The sequence below is a fragment of the Pezoporus occidentalis genome, unplaced genomic scaffold (genome assembly GCF_034315485.1).
Source record: "Pezoporus occidentalis ecotype Australia unplaced genomic scaffold, CSIRO_AGI_Poc_V1 ctg39, whole genome shotgun sequence".
Taxonomy (NCBI): domain Eukaryota; kingdom Metazoa; phylum Chordata; class Aves; order Psittaciformes; family Psittacidae; genus Pezoporus; species Pezoporus occidentalis.
The window spans coordinates 8,598,618-8,619,858 of NW_026915713.1; the positions used below are offsets into that span (position 1 = coordinate 8,598,618).

A 21,241-nucleotide genomic window follows, 5' to 3' on the forward strand; every position below is an offset into this window, starting at 1 on the left:
GCCTTTTTCATATAACTTCCATATTTCATGCACAGCACCACATAATTCCCCAGCAAAACACAGCAATTTCATTTTAAAATACAAATAAATGGGCAAGTAAATGAGTTACTTGAGCATTGTTTTGTAATTTTAGAACCATAATATTTCAAGTTAAAATTCTATTTACTTCAGATAGGGCACAAATTTTATTTTGCAACATTTGTCACATACCTAGCTACTCTCCAGCATTACAAGTGGTCTCCTTTATGATACTATATTACTTTGTAAAAAATACTTTGTTACTGTTAAAACACCCAGTCAGTTCTCAAAAGACTGAGCCTACTTCTAAAGAAAATATTTAAGGGCTTGGGTTGTTTTTTGGGTTTTGGGTTTGGTTTTTTTTCCCCAAAGTTTTAGATGATAGCTAAAACTTAATAAAAAAAAAAAGGCAATATCAAAGCATATATCTCATATACAGAAAAAGCATATATACAATGCTAACTAAAATAAATTTGTGGTTCAAATCAAGAAACACGTCTTTCTATTCCAACAATATTCTTACTACATTATTTATTCTTTTACTTTGGATCCACCTATTAGTGATTGTTTACCAAAACTATGATGCCTGCTTCCAAAACCACCGAAGTTCAGCTAGCAGATAAAACTTTCTGAAGCTTCTCTTAAAGAAAGAATCATTTTGCTTGGTAAAGATCCTGCTATCTCTAAAAACAAACCCAATGATTTTACTGAATATTTGGCTGTGTTCTGAAAAATATCAGAAGTCCAAAGCTCTTATTTCTAAAATAAGCAGGTACAACAGCACAAAATTCTGAGCCAATCACACTGCTGGTTCATTTCCTCCCCCAGTTTTCACCAATGCCTTTAGCTTTTCAAGCTTCTGGGTGGCTGTATTAAAAGACTCTTTGTACCTGCCATGAGCAAACAGACACAGGCACACACTGTCTAGTATAAACTTTTTCTCTCACATCCTGGATTAAAATATTGTCTGTTAGTTCTTTAAATTATGAAAGCCTCTTTTCTTCCTTCTAAGAAAAACCATAAAATTTAGTCAAGAAAACTGCTGGAATTGGCCATCTCCTCCAAATATCTGACGATTGGACGACTCTAGGGATTTTTGATGCATTACTCCTTAATCATCCACTAGAGAATCTTTATCTCTGTATCTGTTGAAAAGAAGCCTAAATCCACCATTCTGCCTGGCAACTGCAACAGATTTGCTTAAGCTTTGCAAATCAAACACTTTCTTGCAGTGACTTTGCCATTTTTGTTGTGTCAGTGGCAAGAACTGGTATATATTCAGCATGGAGATATATTTTTCCCCCCAGTTATATTTCATAATAGCATTACAAGTGGTATCCTTTATGGTACTGTATTACTTTGCAAAAATTATTTCATTACATTTAAGACATCCAATAAGTTCTCAAAATACTGAATATACTTCTGAAGAAAGTATTTTAGGGTTTTTTTAAGTTTTATATAGGTAAAAGCTAATAACAGTAATTGCTACTAGATAATGTGAATAATTAATAATGTGCATACAGTACATATCCACACTTCACAGGAAACTTCACAGCTAATATTACATAAGCAGGCATTACTAATCTAGAATGCAAAAGAAAAGAAAGCTTCTAGTTCCTATGATACAAAAGCTTAGACAGTGCTATTTCCACTGACAAATACATTGATAGAATAAAATGCAGGAAAAGCAGCAGAACAAGGAAGACTGCAGATACATGCATTACATGCAAGATCCTGAACAAAATCTTTTAAGTTCTGCTTCTCATGGAGTACAGCTCTGTTCACCTTGGTAGAAGGCCTGATGTAGGCATCGCTACTGATGGTAACAGGTATCAGCCTCTGTCTTCCATCAAGCTCCATTTGTGCAGTGCTGGATTATGCAGTGAAAGATCATCTGCACACCCACAAAGGGGCACAGAGAAGCAATGGCAGGAGGGCTCCCCAGTAACATCCTGCCCTGGCTCCTGCCAGGCCCACTGCAGGAGCCATCACCCCTGATAGCACCAGCCTGTGTGCTCAGGGGAGCACAGGGGCAAAGGCAGACAGGAACCCAAGCTGTAGGCTCAGAGGGGACACCCTGTCCAGTGCCTTACTGGGCTCTCCAAGGACAACCTCAGCCGCTTCATCAAGGTGTGATGCCCACCAGGATGAGTCAATGCCAGGGCACTTTCAAGACTGAAGGGGATTAGTGCCTTAGGGCACGTTGGGGAAAAGAGTTTCAGGATAGCACAGAGTTTATTATGGGATGTTTAGGAAACAGGGGAATTTGGGCAATCTGGGGAGGAACAAGTATGGGAAAATCAGAAGGATAAATAGGACTGGTCCGTATAATGAGTTTGCTTCTCTGGCCCTGCCTTTTACGGAATCTGCACAGCCTGTCCTGCCTGCTTCCTAAAACCCTTCTTAACCTTTTCCAAAGCAATAGGCTCTCCAACTGTGCATGTATCCGAGTCTGAGCCCAGCACATGGAGGGATCCACGCTGCAAACACATATACATACATTATAGATACATTACACATGCATATTCTGAGTAGCAGATCTCCATTCGTTCAATGGAGTAGGATGTGGCTTCTAGTGCTATGTTCATGTGAGCATTGTTATTTGAGTACCTGACAGTTCACCAGTGTGGCTTGCCCCGTATACATGTGGTGCATGTGGACCCTACAACTGTGCCTACTGGAAATACACTGTCAGGCTAGACCAGAGACACAAAGCTGCAGCAGCTTCACTTCTCTTGGGTTTTGGGGTCTGGCTGGATATTTTCCCAAATACTTAGGAAAAAGAAAAAAAAAATATATATATATTATATAAATCTATAGTCCTGTTTAAAATACACTAGTCCTTCCGTCTTGGTCCAAACTTGTATTTTCAGGAAGTTGCACTTGTCATAAAAGAACAATTATTTCTTTCTTCCAACACATCTTATGAAAGAGACTGAAAAACCAATGACACAGTAAAGCTTAAGTAGAGCTGCCAAGATCATTTCAATTTTGAAAGTTCAGTTTTAATCCCACCATCTTAAAAGGAGTTTCTGTGTATAATATCCCTTCAGAAACAAGCTTATCCTCCTTAAAAGCTACTGATGTGGCATCAGAAGTGCTACATAGTACTGGGGGAAGAAGAGCGCATCTCAGTTGCACTGAAATAATGCTCTTCCCCCAGAGGTCCCCCTGTGAGTTAAATTCACAAGTAGCTTTTATACTGGTAAAAAAAAGTACTTACTGGTATTACTCTCTCAAAGAAAATCTCTGGAAAGCTCTACACTTCCTCCCAGGGTCTCTCACAGTGTAGGACGAGTTGCTAGGACAGAACACTCTCCTTGCAAGAACTGAAATACAGTTTGGGAATTTGGGAACTCAGCTGCCATTATAAACTATACCAGCCAAAGAATCCAAGAAATAAAAAGCAAACCATCCAAAGGGTAGCAAAGTCTAAACATCTTTATGGAATAAACAGCAGAACTCAACGTACTGGATCCCTCAGAAATATGAAAACTGGTGCACGTAACTTCACCTTGATAGCATAACATGGTATGAAAGAGCATTAAGTAAAAAATACTGGAAAGATTATTTCAAAAAAGAGAGAAGTACAGTTTGGAAGAACTTTAAAGTAAGACTGCAAATAGACTGCACAAGTAATTAACTATTGGGAATGTGGACAGCAGAAGAACAGTATCTGTTTTTCAATTATTCTGAAAATACTAAAAATTAAAGCATGCTATGAGTGTTCCTTTAGATGAGGTGCTTCAAAGAAAAGCTGTTAACAGTCAGCATCCCCTAGCCAGACTAAATAAAAAAAAGAATCAACAAGGCCCACTTGCCCACTTTTACCACAGTTCACCCTGTAGACTGGAGTGCAGGAAAGCTCTCATTTGTGCTTTGTTCAGTAAAAAGCATTGGGTGCCAAAGGAGCTAGAAAGCAGCAGTAATGTGAGGAGCCCTTGGCAGTTCAAATTCAGTAATGACTACCCACCAGTCCTCCAGGAATCCATCTCCAGAAGGTGGCTGCTCTTCAGAGAGTTTGAGATAAATAAGGTTCACTCTGCAAGGAATTCATACTCAGCCCATGAGAGGAAATGGATCACAACACAGAAATTGTAATTATCAAGCATGTTAACATGGTTTGAAAATGGGTAAATCTGCATGAATGAACAAGACAGAAGCCTGAAATACTAAGGAAAAGGATTAAGCTGATAAACCCCAAGAACTAAAGCTAGTGTGACAGCAGAGCCCTGTGTTTCCCCTGGCACCAGCAAGGGAGAAAAGAAAGAAAAGGGAAAGACTAGAGAGATATCTTGAATGACAGGATAGGCATAAAAACATTCTAGCAATCAAACTGGAGCCCCATATAAGCTGAACGCAGCTGAAGTGAGTAATTTTAATAACTCAGACACTATGTCTGATACGTGTATTTTGGTAGCTTAAAGGGTAGTAACATATAAACAGCTGGTAGCATGAAACAGAGGCAGATGTTCTCTCCCTTCTTCCTCAAATGTAGAGACATTTTGTAACAGAAACATTAAGAGTGATATGATTGGATAATGAATGGGGATACCTGGGTGTGGAAACCCCAGGAAAAAATGGCAGAAGAAAGCCCTTAAAGAATAGCATGTATTGATGACACCTGTAGGCTTTGCTACAACAATGTTTATCATGTAAATGGAGGGTGATGAATGGGACAGGTAATGGGAAAAATGATACTATAGCAACAAGGGAAATAGTCCGTAACAACCACAGATATGTTATCCAGGCATTAAGAAATCACACATGCTAGCCTCATTATAGACCATTTATGTCTGACTCAACATTCCCTAGTACTTGACTGAGGGGAAGATATGGTTGCAGCAGAAATTCCTGCTTTCCTCAGTAGCATAAAACACTAATTTATTGGGGAGGACACACACAAAAAAAAAAAAAACACCACAAAAGCACACCACAACACCACCAACCAAAAACCAAACCAACAAACCTGATACAGCACTTTAAATGCCAAACCACTCCAAATTTAATATTCTTTTAAAGCTCCAATTTAATAAATTCTCTCTGGATATTCCTGACTTATGAACCTCACAATTCAAAGACCAATTCAGACAATTCCATACACCAGTGCAATGATGTTACATTTTAATACATTTTTTGATGATAACTTACATGTGCTGCCTTCCATTTAAGCTAGACAATGCAACATCATCTGCATCCTTCAGTCATTTCTTAGTATTACCCACTCAACCCAATGAAACCGGCAAAAAGTAAGACTTATTAAGAGAACAAGTGAAAACAAAACCAAAATAAAGCTTGTTAAAAAACAAAGGAAAACTAATTAGGACAAGAATTTGATCTAATAAATTATTCTGCATGAATAATGATCAGCTTGTCAAAACTCAGTGCCTGTTCATGAAGCTCACAGCTGGAAACAGCAGGGATATTTCAGGTCAAGAATGAGGTTCTTTGGCAAAAACTTCACAAAGAAGTTTGCATAGATCCTGCCAACACCATGCTTAGCTTGAGGCAATGGCTTTTACTTCCAGGAGCTCTTAAGTGTCTCAATTAAAAGAGAAAAGAAACCCTTAATAACATACCCGATAATGAAAACAAAGGACTCTAGTAGTTCTACAACTAGTTTATTCTCAAGAATATTAGACTTCATATGAGAAATTACAGAAACCAGAACATAAAAAGACTCAAACCAGCAATGTTATATTTAAGTATTTGTCTTCCTTTGTACCTTCCTTAGGGACAGCGCCTTAGAAAACAGAGGACAAATTCACTAAAGTTTCTCATACTCAAGATGGCTTCTGCTAAACAGGGTCATTACTGCTCTTAAAAAGCCTGCAAGGAAGAAGACATGAGAGCATCTTTCCCCCTTGTCCCTCACCCTCAGTCAAATACCTTCACATAATCCTGACAAGGCGAACAGATGATGGCATATACTTCAGTACTGGTAACCATAAATAATCGTTTAAATATCCTTTAGATGCAGACCAGTAGGAGCTTCATGAAGAACACTTAGCCTTTTCATAGCTTTCATACAGAAAGATACAACAAAAGTATTATTAAAACCCCCAAAAGATGGGCATAGGAAAAAATTTCATCCTGTTTCAGGATAAAAAACCAAAACCAAAACAGCATTTCCGCATGGCAGACACACAACTAGGAATTGTTTTAAAAATTAATCCTCTAGAAGAACAAAGGGACTTCAGTAAATTATTTGAGAAATTGTAAAGTATGTTTTCTGCACTTTGTTAAATGCTAAAATAAAGCTTTAAAAAGCTAGTTATCTTATTATTTTACAAGGTTTATTTTCTTTTCATTTAAGGAAAATCCTCCATCTGAATTTTATTCTAGAAAACACTAAAATAAAACCAAAGTATTTCTTCACCATAATGAGAAAGCCACCTCCTGATACCTGTCCTCTTCAAAGTGGCTGAGTATCATGAGCTTTTGCACATCTAAAAGCAGCTTTAGATACTTATCATTCATCAATCAGTGAGTTTAAACATACTTTGAATAAAGAGATTTAACAAAAAACAACAGCGTTTAGAAATAATCAGTGAGAATTATCTGGATATGCTGAAGTAACATGCCTTTCAAAATAAATCTATCTAATAGTTAATTGCTTAGAACTTCTTAAAGCTTTTAACAAAAGGTTCATCCATCACAGAAGATTCTTAGAGAAACACATGTTTCCATTGGATGAGAGGAAAAGCCCTCGGAGGTATGACTAAACTGGCTAAAAGAAACAAAAGGAGGTCAAATTCACATTCAGAGAGCAGTTACCTCTAACATTCAGAAAGAATTCATGGTAAGCCCCTTGTTGTTTGGTAGTATTAACAAATCGCCTGAAAAAAGGAGAAAGGCTGAAGAGACGAAACTCCTTATCTTAAAGCTAAACCCAAGTGACTGCAACTAAGAGATTTTTTTTTGTCTTTCATAACCAGAAGGTTGGTTTGAGGGAGGTTTTTTTTGTGATTTGTTTGTTTTTAGAAAGAATATATATGAATAAGAGGATGATTTTAGTAGTAGTAGTTTGTCATAAAGCAACAATGGAATGGGACTCTCAAAGTAATCAGAGAGCACATTTAGGACACAAGGAAATGTGAACTATGTTAAGAAAATCAATTCAACTGTGCATCCTCTACAGTTGAGTGTTCTGAAGACCACAGGTATTAAACTACTTTGAAAAAAAAGCAATTGATACAGCGTGGGCTTCTCTATCTCTCCAAGTCATAAAACTATTGACTGGCCAAAGGGAAGAAGGTATACAGGAGGAAAGACTACTTTTTTAGCTTCATAAGCATCAGTTACTAGTATTGGATACAGAACAGTGGCTTCAATAAATCTGAAGTGACGTATTCTATTTACTGATGCATGAACCAGTCATGAATATGTAGAGTTACGGTCTTTTTTATTAAGTATTAAAGCCATACAACTTGTTTTACAAGAGATAATATGGATGAAAAGAAAGACTTCACATGCACCAAGTCTTGATAACACCACATTTGAAAGAGTGACTGATATGCTGAAGGACTTCAACGTCCTGAGAAACAGGCCAACAAGAACCAGAAGAAATTAAAAGGCAGACAAAGTCTTGCACCTGCAATGAAAAACAACAGGAGCCAGTACAGGCTGCAGGTCAACTGCTCAGATAGATTTGCAGAAAGGGACATGAGGGACCTCATGGACACAAGAGGAAGCTGAGTCAGCAATGTGCTATTCAGCAACAAAAATTGACTGCGTTCCAGGCAGCATTAGCAACAGCATTGCCAGCAGGATAAGGGACACAGACATTCCACTTCCACAACGCGTACCAGGTTTTCTGCTCCCCAGAATGAGAGACAGGCACTGACACACTGGAATGAGTGCAGGAGAAGGCCACCAAGATAATTAAAGGCTAAGGCACACAATACAGAGGAAAAGGATTGGGGAGAATTGGATTTTTTCAGCTTAAGAAGAGGCTTGGGAGGCAGGAGCAATGTAGATCTTATTGATGTCTACAGCTTACTTAAAAGAGAAAACAACCACACTCAGAGGTGCACATCTATAGCACAAGAGGCAGAAGACGTGATGTGGTATTTTTCACTATGAGGGTGATCAAACAATGGAATGTGTTATCCAGAGCAACAGCTGTCTATCTTAACTCGACTGGACAAGGTCCCGAGGAATCTCATCTGACATAACTTGCTCAGACCAGGGGGTCAAACAAGATGGTCTCCAGAGATCCTATCCGGCCTTAATTACACTATGATTCTATGAGTACAGACACCATAGCTAAAAGTTTCTCAATTTCCTCTAAAATACTGCCAGGGCACTTGAAAGAAAAGGTCATAGAGCTTTTTTGCAATTAGTAGGAGGGTCCATGCAAGCACAGCACTATAAATTGAGGTTTTGGAATGTTTTTATGCAATTAGATTCTCTTCTCCATAGCTACCAAATACAAATAAGAAGATACAACAACTGAAACAACAATAACCATATTTTTTGATAAATGAAACTATTTTTCATTTACAGGCTTGCTCAAGTGGCTCAAGCTGATAACTAATACATGAATATTTATCATCACATTTCTGCCAGAAAATTAAGAGTTGATTTACATATTTCTGTCAGCAGCTCCCATTTCTCTTTGAAAGAGTTAAACAAGTAAAAATACCACTTTAAAAGGCAAAAGTTGAATTCGATTATTCAAAGGGCTTTGTGATCAGGTTTAACACCAGGATTGTTTATTTTCCCAACCATAGTCATACCACTAAGCACTGACACAATTTAGCCATTCATAAGTCACAAGTCAAATCCCACAAAAAAAAAGGAAGAAAAAAAATAGAAAAAAAAAAGAAGGAAAAAAAAAGGCAGTCAATTACATGATCAGGGATATATGCAACCATAAAGTCTCAGTGCGATCAAATTTTGACTCAAGCATCTTAACAGCTAAGGCTGAGAGCATGTGAATGGAAGTTCTAAGAAATCCAATTTCCAGCTTGCACAATAATCCAAACCAGTTGTTATTAATAAATCAATGCTAATTCCATTAATAGCTATGTATAAGTAGTTCTTGACTTTAAATTTAATAGAATTCCTCATCCCTAAAGCTTTGCAGAAAAAAATAATCTAGGACATGATAATAACCTTAATAAACATGTTAATAAACATTCATCAGATACACTATTATAAAGTCAGAAAAGCATGGTAAAGATGAACCAAAATAAACTGTTCAAAGACTATGTGGATAAATAAAACCTTAGCTTACCAGCTAGAAAAAGAACTTGGAAAAGGAAGCCCAGCATCAGCAAGAATAGCAGTCATTTATACTGCACGCCATGTTTGCAGTCTAATTTGGAAACCTCTCTGCAGTCTAACAGTTTAAGTAGTTGGTTTATAGCAGAGTTTGCTATTTCAGGATCTATGTCTATACTTATACTATGGCACTGAACAAATGTTCTAGCCTCCCACACAAGCATTTTGTTTTATTAAACTAAAACATGCCAATTATTATACATACATATATGGAGATTGTTTGGCATACACTAACTTCTTTGTAAAATTCAGGAGTTAAGCCATCTGGGTCTAGAGCCACCTTTCAAGGGTTAAAGACAGGTATAAAGCAATTCTAACACCAAGTTAACAATAAAAAGACATTAGGAAATACCAAATCATACAAGTCTCTATTAGCAGTAGTATAGGAAAGCAAAACGCTGAAATACAAACTCAAGGACAATACAGGGGAAAATTAACACTGTTCTATTTGCCCTGCTTCTGATAAGCTGTGCACAGTGCAACACCCTTAACTACTGAAAATTGCCAAGAATAAGCCATTTTCTGGTTTTCAAATGAGTTGCATGTGCATGGTACAGGAGACCCATAAATTTGAAATCACATACCTCTGCATTTTGTATCAGCCTGTACATAGGTTTTATTACTATAATCAGTATTAATATCAAAATTCAGATCTGCAATTACAAATACATATAATATTGACCTCTTTCCCTTAATGAGTATATTTCCACTATGTACAGGCCTTATAAAAAACAACCCATTGGAGCTGCCATGGCAGAAACAATTCTGAAACATCAGGCTGCCTGATTCTGCTTTTGTACTTTCCTAAAAATGTGTACATGTGTGCATTCAGAAACATTAGTTCCTGTGCGCAAAAGGAAATGCTGGGTTCTGTTTGTGCGTTAAGAATAAACATTATGTATTGCAGCAAGTATGTCCGAGACTACATACCTTTTACACTTCTACCATTACGTGTTATCTGAAGGTTGACTGTTGAGTGCACGGAAACCTCCATGCCCACATTCCTCCTGCTGCCCCTGCTCACTGCAAGCATTCTCCATAGCCTTTGGGAGTTACGCAGAGTCATTAGCACCCTCTCCTCCTAGGGTGAGGGGAGTGCTGTAACCTGTCTCTGGAGAGGAAAGCATGCATACACACACTCCCTCTTTTGTAGTGTGGTAAGAACAGCTGCAAAACCCATCTGCTCAACTGAGAGTCTGACCATGGTCAAGTCTAAAGAAAAGTGGTTTCAAAAGCATAGCTTTATCTACCCCTAACACCAGTGGTGTAACTAAAAATGTATTTAAAACTGTGGATGATATCACTTTAGCCCTTAGGGTACAGAAACATTTGATTTCTTCAGGCACAAATTTAACGAGGTGAAGTCTAAAAGATTCAGTATTTTTTCCTTTTTATTAAAATGCCACTTGAAAAATTTACAGTAGTATTAACATAAAATTCCATGAAAACTCTACATTTAAGTCATGCATGACTTACTGAGATCTCTATGCCCTTTATATGGCAAGTCTGCTATATCCTAATATTTTGGCAGCAGTTAAAATAAATGGCAGTAGATTAAATAAAGCCTACTTCTTTAAATTGAGGAAATTTCAAACAGAGATTCCACAATGAAAAGACTGTCTACAGGAAAGAAGTCCAGTCCTCATTGACCGGCAGAAACATACTGCATAGAACAATTACTTCCAATCAGAGTATTTAAAATGAATTAACCAGGGTATTGCTACCCCTTTGCCAGGATCCCTGTGAAATTTTTATCAAAGATGCAACATAATAAACATTGTAACATACACTGTAAGAGAATCAGAGGAAATATATACTGTTATTTGTAAAGACCAGCTGCAGAATAGGAATTTGACGGAGGCAAATACAGATTTTCATAGCCTAAAAAAAAAATGCATAAACTGGCCAGAGCAACAATCTACAGAGACAAAGTACTCAGCAGGTCAGAAAGATCCAGGAACCACTTATATTACTCCTTAGTTATCCTGCAAATAGAAGATATTGAAATTAACTGGCATTGTATTCTGATACAGTATGTTTAGATAGATTTAAGGCTTGCTTATCTGATTATTTTGGGGCCCTGAATGTTTCCAGATTTATGTGTAGGGGAGGAAGACTGCTCTCAGACAAAGTAAAAGATTCCAGTGAGGTCAAAAGCATAAGGGTGGCCTAGAGCTAAGGAGTAGGAGCTATGAATAATGACTCCTAACACCCTCTTTCAGGTTGATCTCCAAAGGCAAAGGAGTGATGGCCACCAGTGACAAGGAGCATGACTTTCAAATACCAATACCACAAAGACATAAATCACAAGTCCACCCAGTTATCAAGAACAAAAAGAATTTTGAAAGCTAACCTGCCTAATTTAATGTCAAATAAAGGAGAATCGGGGAAAGCTACAATGCATGACGTAATGCCACAGGGTAGACTGTCTACAGCTAAAAAACACACATTTTCCTTTATGTCTGAATTAGAAGACCAACCCAAAATGAGTTACTTCAAACCCAAAATGGTCTGGTCATTCAAAACAGCAATACACATACATCCTAACTCTCCTACTACCAGAAACATTGACATGAATTTAAATCTTCAGCTTAAACTTCAGTTGGTAAGTTATACTAAATCTCATAAGGGGAGAGATATCTATCTCCACATACTATATACACTGCAAGGTTCAACTGCAATAGTTATGAATAAAAACTGAAAGTTCAGCTTCTGTTCATTTATGGTTAACCTTTTGAAACAGTTCACTACTTCTGACAGTTCCATAAACTTACAAAACTAATTTCTTTAAGAACTAAGATCTCCTGCTCAGCGAGCAATTATCCAAAGATTAGTGTCTGGTAATTCATTTATTCCCTTCAATGAGCAGAAATAATGGGAATTGGGTTTCTGTGACTTTAAGCAGCTCATGCTCAGTTACTACCAGATGCTCAAAGTCATCACAATGAATCAGAGCAGGAAAATACATTAATTGGATTAAGTGTTACTTTTATATTTCTTTCTTCCCAGTTGAAAATAGAGAACACGTTACCTCATTTAATATGAGGAATGCAAAAGTAAATGAAGTAAAAATAATAGTAAAGCTAATAAAATAACAGAAGAGTAATTCTGTTCTCCTGCATTTCTTCTCTGGTTTGAGAGCCTGGAAAAGCAAATAGTTGCAAGCAACTCAGCTACAGAAAATGTAGAAACCAGTGCTTCGTATTGGCAATTTGGATCATTAAAGTATTGAGAGCCAAAACATATAGGAAGTCAGGAACCTTACAACTTGCTGCTGAAGACCAACAACATAAAATCTTGAGACAAATTGTCCAGATAACGTTTTTACTTAAGGGAAAGAGGTAAGAATTTCAGAGAGAATAACCTAAAATACTCTTCAAGCCACTAGCAGAGCAGCACTGACCTTTCCAGGTGCTGCTATATACAGACAATAACAGTTAAGAAGGAAATGCCCCTTCTTTGCATGCAGAACTTTGGGAGTGCCACTGGTTGCCTGCACCTGTTTAAGCCAAAGCCAGGCAGCACCACTGTGCCAACAATCTATTTTCATAGCAACTGGTCTATTTTCAGAGAAGCTGAAAGCATTACAGAACAGAAAAAGTAGAATGCTCAAGTTAAATAAATGATAAAAAACAAAATAGAAACCTTTTAATCATATTCAGCATAAGTGACTACCAGTGTGATCACCACAATCAGGACTTTTTACATTAAGAGATCAGCATACCTAATGTCTAAGATTTCAGATTCAGTTTTTCAATTGTTTTAGCCTCTAATACCAACACACCCCAAAAATACCTACAAACTCTATGTTACAGCTGAATACTTTCAAGCTTTGTTTGCTACAATGTTTTCTTAAGTGTTTTACTTAGACTAAGAAATTACTAGAATGCTTCCACTTGTAGTTGCTTATATCCAGCAAAACCCTAGTCAGCCAATTTATTTACTAGACAGTTTCCTCCTAAAAACCCTCCAAACTTCATTTACAAGTATTTGGTCATCTTCATGAGATATAATTAACACATGACTGAAAGTCTCAAATAGCATATTAGCCCAGCCAACGCTTTAAAATTAAAAAAAAAAAAAAACAAAAACAAAACAAAACAAAAAACCCAACAGTTGACTGGCAGGTACCAACTGGCATCTCCCAGATACTCTGCCAAAACATTATGCCCTGCCATGACAGCTTCCAGAGGAGCAACACACTGCTTCAGAGAGGAAGCAATTTTCAGTTTCCAGCTCCTACCAAATGTGGGGCTCAGCATGAATTCTCTCTCAAGAGAGAAGACATAACTGACTTGGCACTGTCTGGCCTCTGTGTATGCCAGGGTTTCTGTAATCCTGACAAGATTAAAACTGGAAACAGAAAGGTTACAGAGGCAAAAAACAAACAAGGCACTGAGCAGCCATATATTGCTGAGAACACATTTTAGAAGTCTACCCATGTTGGCTTCTAAACTACTCCAACTTCCTTGATATATTCACAGTGGGTTTTTTTTCTTCTGTGTAGCTTAACTTTGCACATCAACCAACCAATGCTCACAGTCATGCCTGGAAAAAAATGTCTACAACTGCCTCATATTTGAAAATGGCTGAAAATAATGCAGCACCCACAATTACAGTCTGTTGGTAGCTATATAAACAAATTTAAGCATTCCAACTAAAGAATTACCTTTACTTCTGTGGAACAGAATCATACAAAAGCATTGGCTACAAACCCTGCATCAGTCTGTTCTCCATACGCACACGAACTAAAATCTAGAGCAATTAGAGGTTGGAGCTCATATATCACACAGAAGACAGTTCAGCAAATACAGCTAAACCAGTAACTACATACAACATCAGAGCATCAAAAAGTTCTATGGGGCATTGTTTTCTGTACCAATCTTATCAGGCTCTGGTAAACCTTCAAAGGGGAAGATAACTTTGACAATGAAACCCTTAAAGACCCAACTAACTGGATTTGTAAATGTTATCTCTAACTAGCAGGCACTGGTGTGAATGTCAGTGTGGATACTGCTATTCAGAGCAAAGACAGTACAGATGTAGCACATACCCAAAAGTGTATGCCTGGTTTTTGTTGTGCCCATCACCAAAACGCTGAGGGACAACAGAGGACACCTGAAGTTGGATTTAGCTTCCATGTTGAAGCACTCAAGTGTAGAAGATGTCTGTGTGAGTGGAGGAGTCAGAGCTCCCACTAGGGTCAGTGGAGATCTAGTCAGCATGGCTAAGGGTAAATTGCAGAGCTTCAGCCCACCCTCAAGTTGAAACCTGCACCTGGCTAGCTGGGTAACTCACCAGATTCCACTGTGTCCTGGGTTCAGCAGTAGCAGTAATTTTTCTCCTTCTTGGTAGCTGGTGCAGTGCTGTGTTGACTTTTGGCCTGGGAACAGAGCTGATAACAATGATGTTTTGGTTTGGCCAAGGACTTTGGGAGCCTCATGCTCTGCCAGGGAGGAGGGGAAGCCATGAGGAAGCAGAGACAGGACACATGACCCGAACTGACCAAAGAAGTATTCCATACCACAGTACGTCATGCCCAGGATGTAACTGGGAGTTACCTGGAAGGGTTGGGGGTCTGCAGGGTTGGAGGAGGTATCGGTCGGTGCTTGGTCAGGTTGGGGGGGGCGAGTTATCAGTCGGCTGGTGGTGAGGTGTTGTATTCTCTTCCCTTGTTATTTCCTTTATCATTATTACCATTGGTGGTAGCAGTAGTGATTTGTGTTATACCTTAGTTACTAAACTGTTCTTATCTCAGCCTGTGGGAGTTGCATTCTTTTGATTCTCGTCTCGTTCCTCTGGGAGTAGTGAGAGGGAAAGAAGGTGGGGGGGAGTGAGTGAACAAGTTGCCTGACTGGGTTTAAACCACTACATACTGAATGTCCTAGCTAGATCTCCATCTACTATAACCTGCAAGTTCAGTCCCGTACCTTGCCAGTTCTCCCTGGTGTAACATCACAACTGCACATTTTGCATCACTGGCTGACATGCCTGTGTCGCTCAACATTCCTGTGCAGCAAAACATACAAGCAAGCAGAGCAACACAAAAGAAAAAACACCAAAAGCTCCTTAAAGCAAAGTGCACATTACTGGTCCAGTGTGATGCCAAGTATTACTGAATGACGGGCATCAGTAACATTTAAGAAGGCTGCCTTGCACCTCGGTACATATCACGCCTTTCAGACAAAAAAAAAAAAAAAAAAATCCTCTGACCACCACATTTGCTTCAACAGTCCCAGTGACTTAGATAAAAACATGAAAAAGAAAGGCAAGGAGGGGACCAACTATATATACTTTACCTATTTATGATTTTAGTACATGCCAGAAATTACTACTACTGGCAAACACGCAACTGTAACATTGAAACTGATACTCCACAAACTGGAGACAAGCATATGAACAGAGGAGCTCTAAAATCCTACACCACTATTAAGACAGATTTGTGATACCTTTGTCTTAGTAAACTGAAATACACTACTTACAGAATTTCAAAGAGCCTGTGCCTGTCTAAGTTAAATCAACTGCATGTCGAAAAAAAAGCTTTACAATTATGAAATAACTTCATAGAACAGTGGAGAGAGTAGATGAAGAGAAAAAGTAACTGCTAAAACAAATGACAATGCAACAGCAACGCACAGCTGCAATCAGAAGCAGTACAAGTCCATTTGCAAGATAAGAGCTTATATTATCAAGCAAATAAATCTGTATGGCTGCAGCATTCTCACTAGAAGGTGGCTTAAAAAGAGCCCTACCTTTAAAATAAGCAGATTGATTTTCACCTTTGATCTCTTCACCAGCCCTAACAATTGGTGGAGGCTCCTTCTTCCTTCCTCTGCATTTATGTTAGTCCATTTAAACTTTGTGTAAACACTGCTAAGCCATTCTCTAACCACCTGCTAAGATTCCCACTAAAACATTCATGCCCTCAACCCAATCACAAACCCTTGCTCCCATTCCTCAATCAATGCCTTTGTGTTATACAAAGCTACACTCAACCCCTCACTAAAAGGTTGGCCACTACAGCAGTTTCACACTTAGTGGCAAGATTACCTTAAAATTAATTGATCACATTCTCAAACTCCAAGTTTTGCACAGACAGGGATAGCTCTGGTGGTAATAGCATGGGGAGCCTGAGAAAAACTTAGAAGAATCATAAGGGCTATAAACCCCTCTTAAATGAAATTTAAAGTTAAAAGGTAAAGTTTACAAACTGATGGAGAGTCCTGCATTACAGAGCAGATGCACTGCCTTTGTTAGAGACCAAAAGTAGGCAGTGAAAGTCTATAGCTTGTTTGGAAACACGAAGTATACACAAGATACAGTAGCTGTTATAGGCCAACTTCTCCTCCTCCTCTAGTTGAAAGGCTTATGGGCTTTTCTATCATAGAGGTTATATATGTAAAAATTAACAACACGGTACTTATCTATTAACCAGGATGCAGAGCAAAATTCAAAGATACATTTGAAAATCCCGAATATAAAAGGTTATCAGGATTAAGTATATTAATATAAACTAGTGATGATTCTGATAAAATACATATGGAACATTGCTAAAAATTGTATGGACAAAACCTAGCATTTAATATCTTAGAAGGAAAAAAGTATGATTTACTAAATTTGTGGGAGATTGCAATTAATCTACTTATCAGCTAAAATCACACCAGCCAGAGATTTGCAAATGAGTCACCTTGTCCACATTATGGTTACTAGCAATTTCTAAGGCTAAAAACAACCACTCTTAGTTATCTGTTAAAGCCCACTGAGCCTCCTCCATTTCAGATTTTAGTTTAACACACAAGAGAAAAGCAGTGACTGGTTCTTTCATCCATTATGACCAAGTTGCGGTACCTCAGTCACAGAAATGGTTCTCTCCCAGAAAAACAGAAATAACTATGTTTCAAAGAAATTACAGAATAGTTCATGCAGCACTCTACAGGGCACTGCAAAAGCTCAAGAAAAGTAGCACACTAACTTTTTTTAAAGCAATGTCTTCATAAAAACAATGAAACCCTTTTCACTCTAAGAACACTGTTCATAATACCAACATCTTCTCCCCAATAAACACTAACCAGAAATCTCTTAGGCTGAGTTCTTACCTCAAAGATCTAACACCCAAGGCTTCCAACAGAATCCACACTGCTTATAAACAAAAAAAAAAAGCAGTGAGAAATGATAAGATTCATCCCTTCAGAAGGCCATATAAAACTTGCAGCATACTTTCATCTTGAAATTAAGTTTGTATCCTTTTCATTCTGATCTTCAATTTGAAACCTACAGGAATGCTTTCATATTAAGAATCCACACCCTTTTTGTTTGAAACTCCAGAACAACCACGTAAGTCCAGTGGTAGGCAGTCTTAAAAGACACAATACAATTTTTCACCTGGCTTTTAAGTTTACTGCTTATAGCATCATGCTTACCTATCGTGATCAGGAAAATATGCACCTAGAGAACTGGTAAACCTGAGACCTCAGCTGCCCATGAGGCAGCTATGACAGTATCTCAAAGAACAAGCAAAAGGATAGTTTGTAGGATATCTGCCTGTCCCTACCTGTATTTTCCCAATAAAATTATCCTTAATGAATAGAATTACTTACAAAATAATTAACATTATTTCAACCAATTACTGAAATAATGTTTTAGCTGAATATGTTCAGCTAAAAGAGTATTAATACACTCTACAGTTGTTTTGTCACAGACCTTGATGTAGAGACCAAACCTGTATCACATAACATACATTAAATTAAATGTATTATGCACATGTACAAAAAATTAATGCTGTAGCATGAAGTGCACACAACATACTAGATCCTTTGCCTAATATTAGAAAGCGAAATAAAAATTCAGAGCACAAGAGTTGGGTCATGCCGACTAAATTTCTAACTGTACATACAAAGACTGACACTGTCCATATCAATTTTGTGCCATTGTACTCCAGCTTCCCAGTTAAGCTACACAGTTCTGTCCTGTCCCCCTCACACACACCTTCAAGGGTCAGTGATTTCACTGCATGAAACTGAATGTTCATTTAATCTGCTGCACTATGAGCAAAAGACTTTGATATAGAGTGAGGTGTAAAAAGCTGTTAATTGAAGCTCCTTGCTTCAATTTGTGAAAAATGGGGTTACTCTGACAGGATTAGAAGATTAGAAGATTCATCTCAAGCTTGCACATTTTATTTAAGCTTCCTGAAAACTTCCTTATATTGATTTAATTTTCTAGATCATTGCCTGCAACCAGCAGTGTCAGAAATTATAAATTGAGAGTTCTGATTTCTTTCAAGTTTGGAATGCAGTGTTAGGTTTTTCAAAACCTAAGATACACACATATTTTAAAGGTAGGAAATGACTTGGAGGTATAAAAGAACAACGGACGATTTCAAATTTGTTTCCATGTGCCAAAACCATAAAGGCTTTCGTTAAGTACATACCTTCAGTTTTGTCTCACAGATGACAATTTAAAACAATGAACTCAAGGGGCCACAGGCAGTATTGTCACAAATGAATTGAAGGAAAACCCAAAAGCCATCATATAAATGATGACAATAAAGTACACAATAATTGAAAAAATATTATCTAGCAACACTCCATCGACTTCCTGAGAAGGCTGTTACTCTGAACACGTACCACGGAGATGTCCAAAATATGCTCCATAGTTCAGATTCTTGATTTCAATCTCACTTGCTTTGAGGTTAATAGCACTTTTAGGTAAAGTGCCATTACCACACCTTCTTTCCTCTCATAAAAATAAGCAGCATTATATAGCAGCTGATGTAATCAACCAGTTCAAACCACTTTGAAACTACTAGAGTATGTGCTGAACATGGAGCAAACTGACAGTGAGTAGGCTTTCAGTCTCACCTACGTAACCCATTGAGATTGTTCCAATCCCAGCATGTTCTTCAGCATATTTAATTATAACACAGGCTGAGGATACTGTCCAAGGAAATCCTGGTTGTGTGGCCCAAGAACACTTAGTACTTTTAATTCTTTTGCTGGGAGACACAGACCTCCTTGGGCAAACCAAACCGGTTTCTGTTTTACACCAATGTCATTGTTGTTCAACTGTTCATTCTGCATACCTCTTAGCTTTAATCCAGGCTAGTCTAGAACAAACTAAGCACCTTCTTAAGAAATATCTGGGTAATACATGCCTTGGTATAGAAAACAAACAATACAGAGTTACAAAAGTCAGTCCAAGGACAACAAGGGGCTCTGGAGTGCCAACACCAGAGAGCATAGTAGAAATCTCCAAAGATACAGCCCATCAACTTTCACTGAAGATCACTTTTTAAACAAATACTAACATTCTCTTTTCTTCTTGGATTCTTTGGCTCTTAAGCATTCAATGGAATATGGTAAGAGCTCAAACTAGGACTTCTCTAACTACAAGAATCCCTTTTTAATGTTGTGGTTCAGAAATGTGGTTGGCTCTTTTTTGCAGAAGAGCAGTTTTCGTACCTTCCACACAAGAACATTGTTCCTCATCATCATATAATGAACTTGCAACTATGAAAGCTATATTTTGCTCAACAAGAAAGAACTGTTCATTACTTCTAGACTGCAGACGAAAGCTTCACAGTTTATTTAGCACATTCTACCACAGTGTTTTATCCTTGCTCAGAGTTACAGTATTGATAGAGTTAAAAATATTAAATGTGTGAAGTATGTCAACTGTGCTATCAACATACTTAACAATGAACTAGAAAAGTGGGTTGTTTTGTTGTTGGTTTGAGGTTGTTTTTTGGGTGTTTTTTTGTGGTTTTTTTTGTGGGGTTTTTTTTTTTGATACTTACCTAATGCATTTCCTGTTTGGAACCTTATTATTGAAGAACCTTGAAAAAAAATGACTAAAACCCAGACCATGAGCCAGAAGACAATCCTTACTGCCCATTTTACAAGCCATTTCCAGGAGGACAATAAGTAGTTAGAGTCTAAGGGAATTACATCAGCAGCTAGCATGTTTTTACTTTATTCATACATATATGTTCTTAAAAAAAAAAAAAAAAAGGAAAAACAAAACTATTCTGAGGTACTTTGAACACACAGAAAACACAGCTCTGCTGAACAAAGCACACTGGGGAAGACAGATAGCCAAGAACTTCATTACTTCTACTCATTACAGCAAAAAGGCTACAAGAAAGTTGCTTTACAACTTGCAGTCCAAGCACAACCCCACCGCCTAACGGATATCACGTTCCAGACATGTTGCTGATAACAAGATTCCGACTCAACATCCCAGTAATGCCTTCCTGTGTGTGGGAACTAACACTGACGATTTTTAAATTGGTCCCATCCTTGCTGAAGAGCTGCTACTCTGACTTCGCTATTAGAACAAGTCATGCCTATCCAGTTCCCATGAAAATTAACAGCAAGATAGAAAACAGAGCTGCTATTCCTGTAATAAATTATGTATCTGGAAATAAAACAGATAATGTAAGATCACAAGGGAATGTTTTCCCATAGAATTATCCTTTCTATACATATTTGCTGAAGATTAAACTGCAGTAATCTAAGGCTGCATTAACTGTCTATGCTTGCAAAAGAGACTAAAAAAATTTGTGGAAGACACATGAAAGAACCTATATGATTCCTTCTGACACAATGAGTATTCAAAAATAAATCAGTTTTATTATCAGTGCTACATTATCCTAGATGCAAGCAATTGGTACATCTCCTTCCTTGTAGTTCACACAGCAAAAGCAATTTCAAGTTGGGCAATTACTTGTTACAGCTCAATGTGTTTATTGAAAATCTTTATTTTCCATAGCAACAAGGAACAATGTAAATTAGAATTTTACAAATATTCCTCTCATTTCAAAGCATGATCTTTGAGGTATTGAATTCTATTATAAGTTTTTATTCATAATTCAGACCAACAAGCCCTTCTCTTCCCTATGATATTACACTACATAAAGATGTGGAAAAAATAGTCT

At 37.7% G+C, this 21,241-nt stretch overlaps 1 protein-coding gene and 1 long non-coding RNA gene across 3 annotated transcripts in view; both read right to left on the minus strand.

The window, feature by feature from the left end:
- SLC16A10 (solute carrier family 16 member 10) overlaps positions 1-21,241 on the minus strand; it is a 72,911-nt gene that overhangs the window by 43,317 nt on the left and 8,353 nt on the right. The window lies entirely within an intron of this gene.
- Positions 15,194-18,092, minus strand: LOC134170792 (uncharacterized). Its single transcript, XR_009967375.1, has 3 exons — positions 18,007-18,092; positions 16,357-16,436; positions 15,194-15,315 (listed from the first exon to the last, which is right to left on the minus strand). It is a non-coding gene; the product is annotated as an uncharacterized LOC134170792 (long non-coding RNA).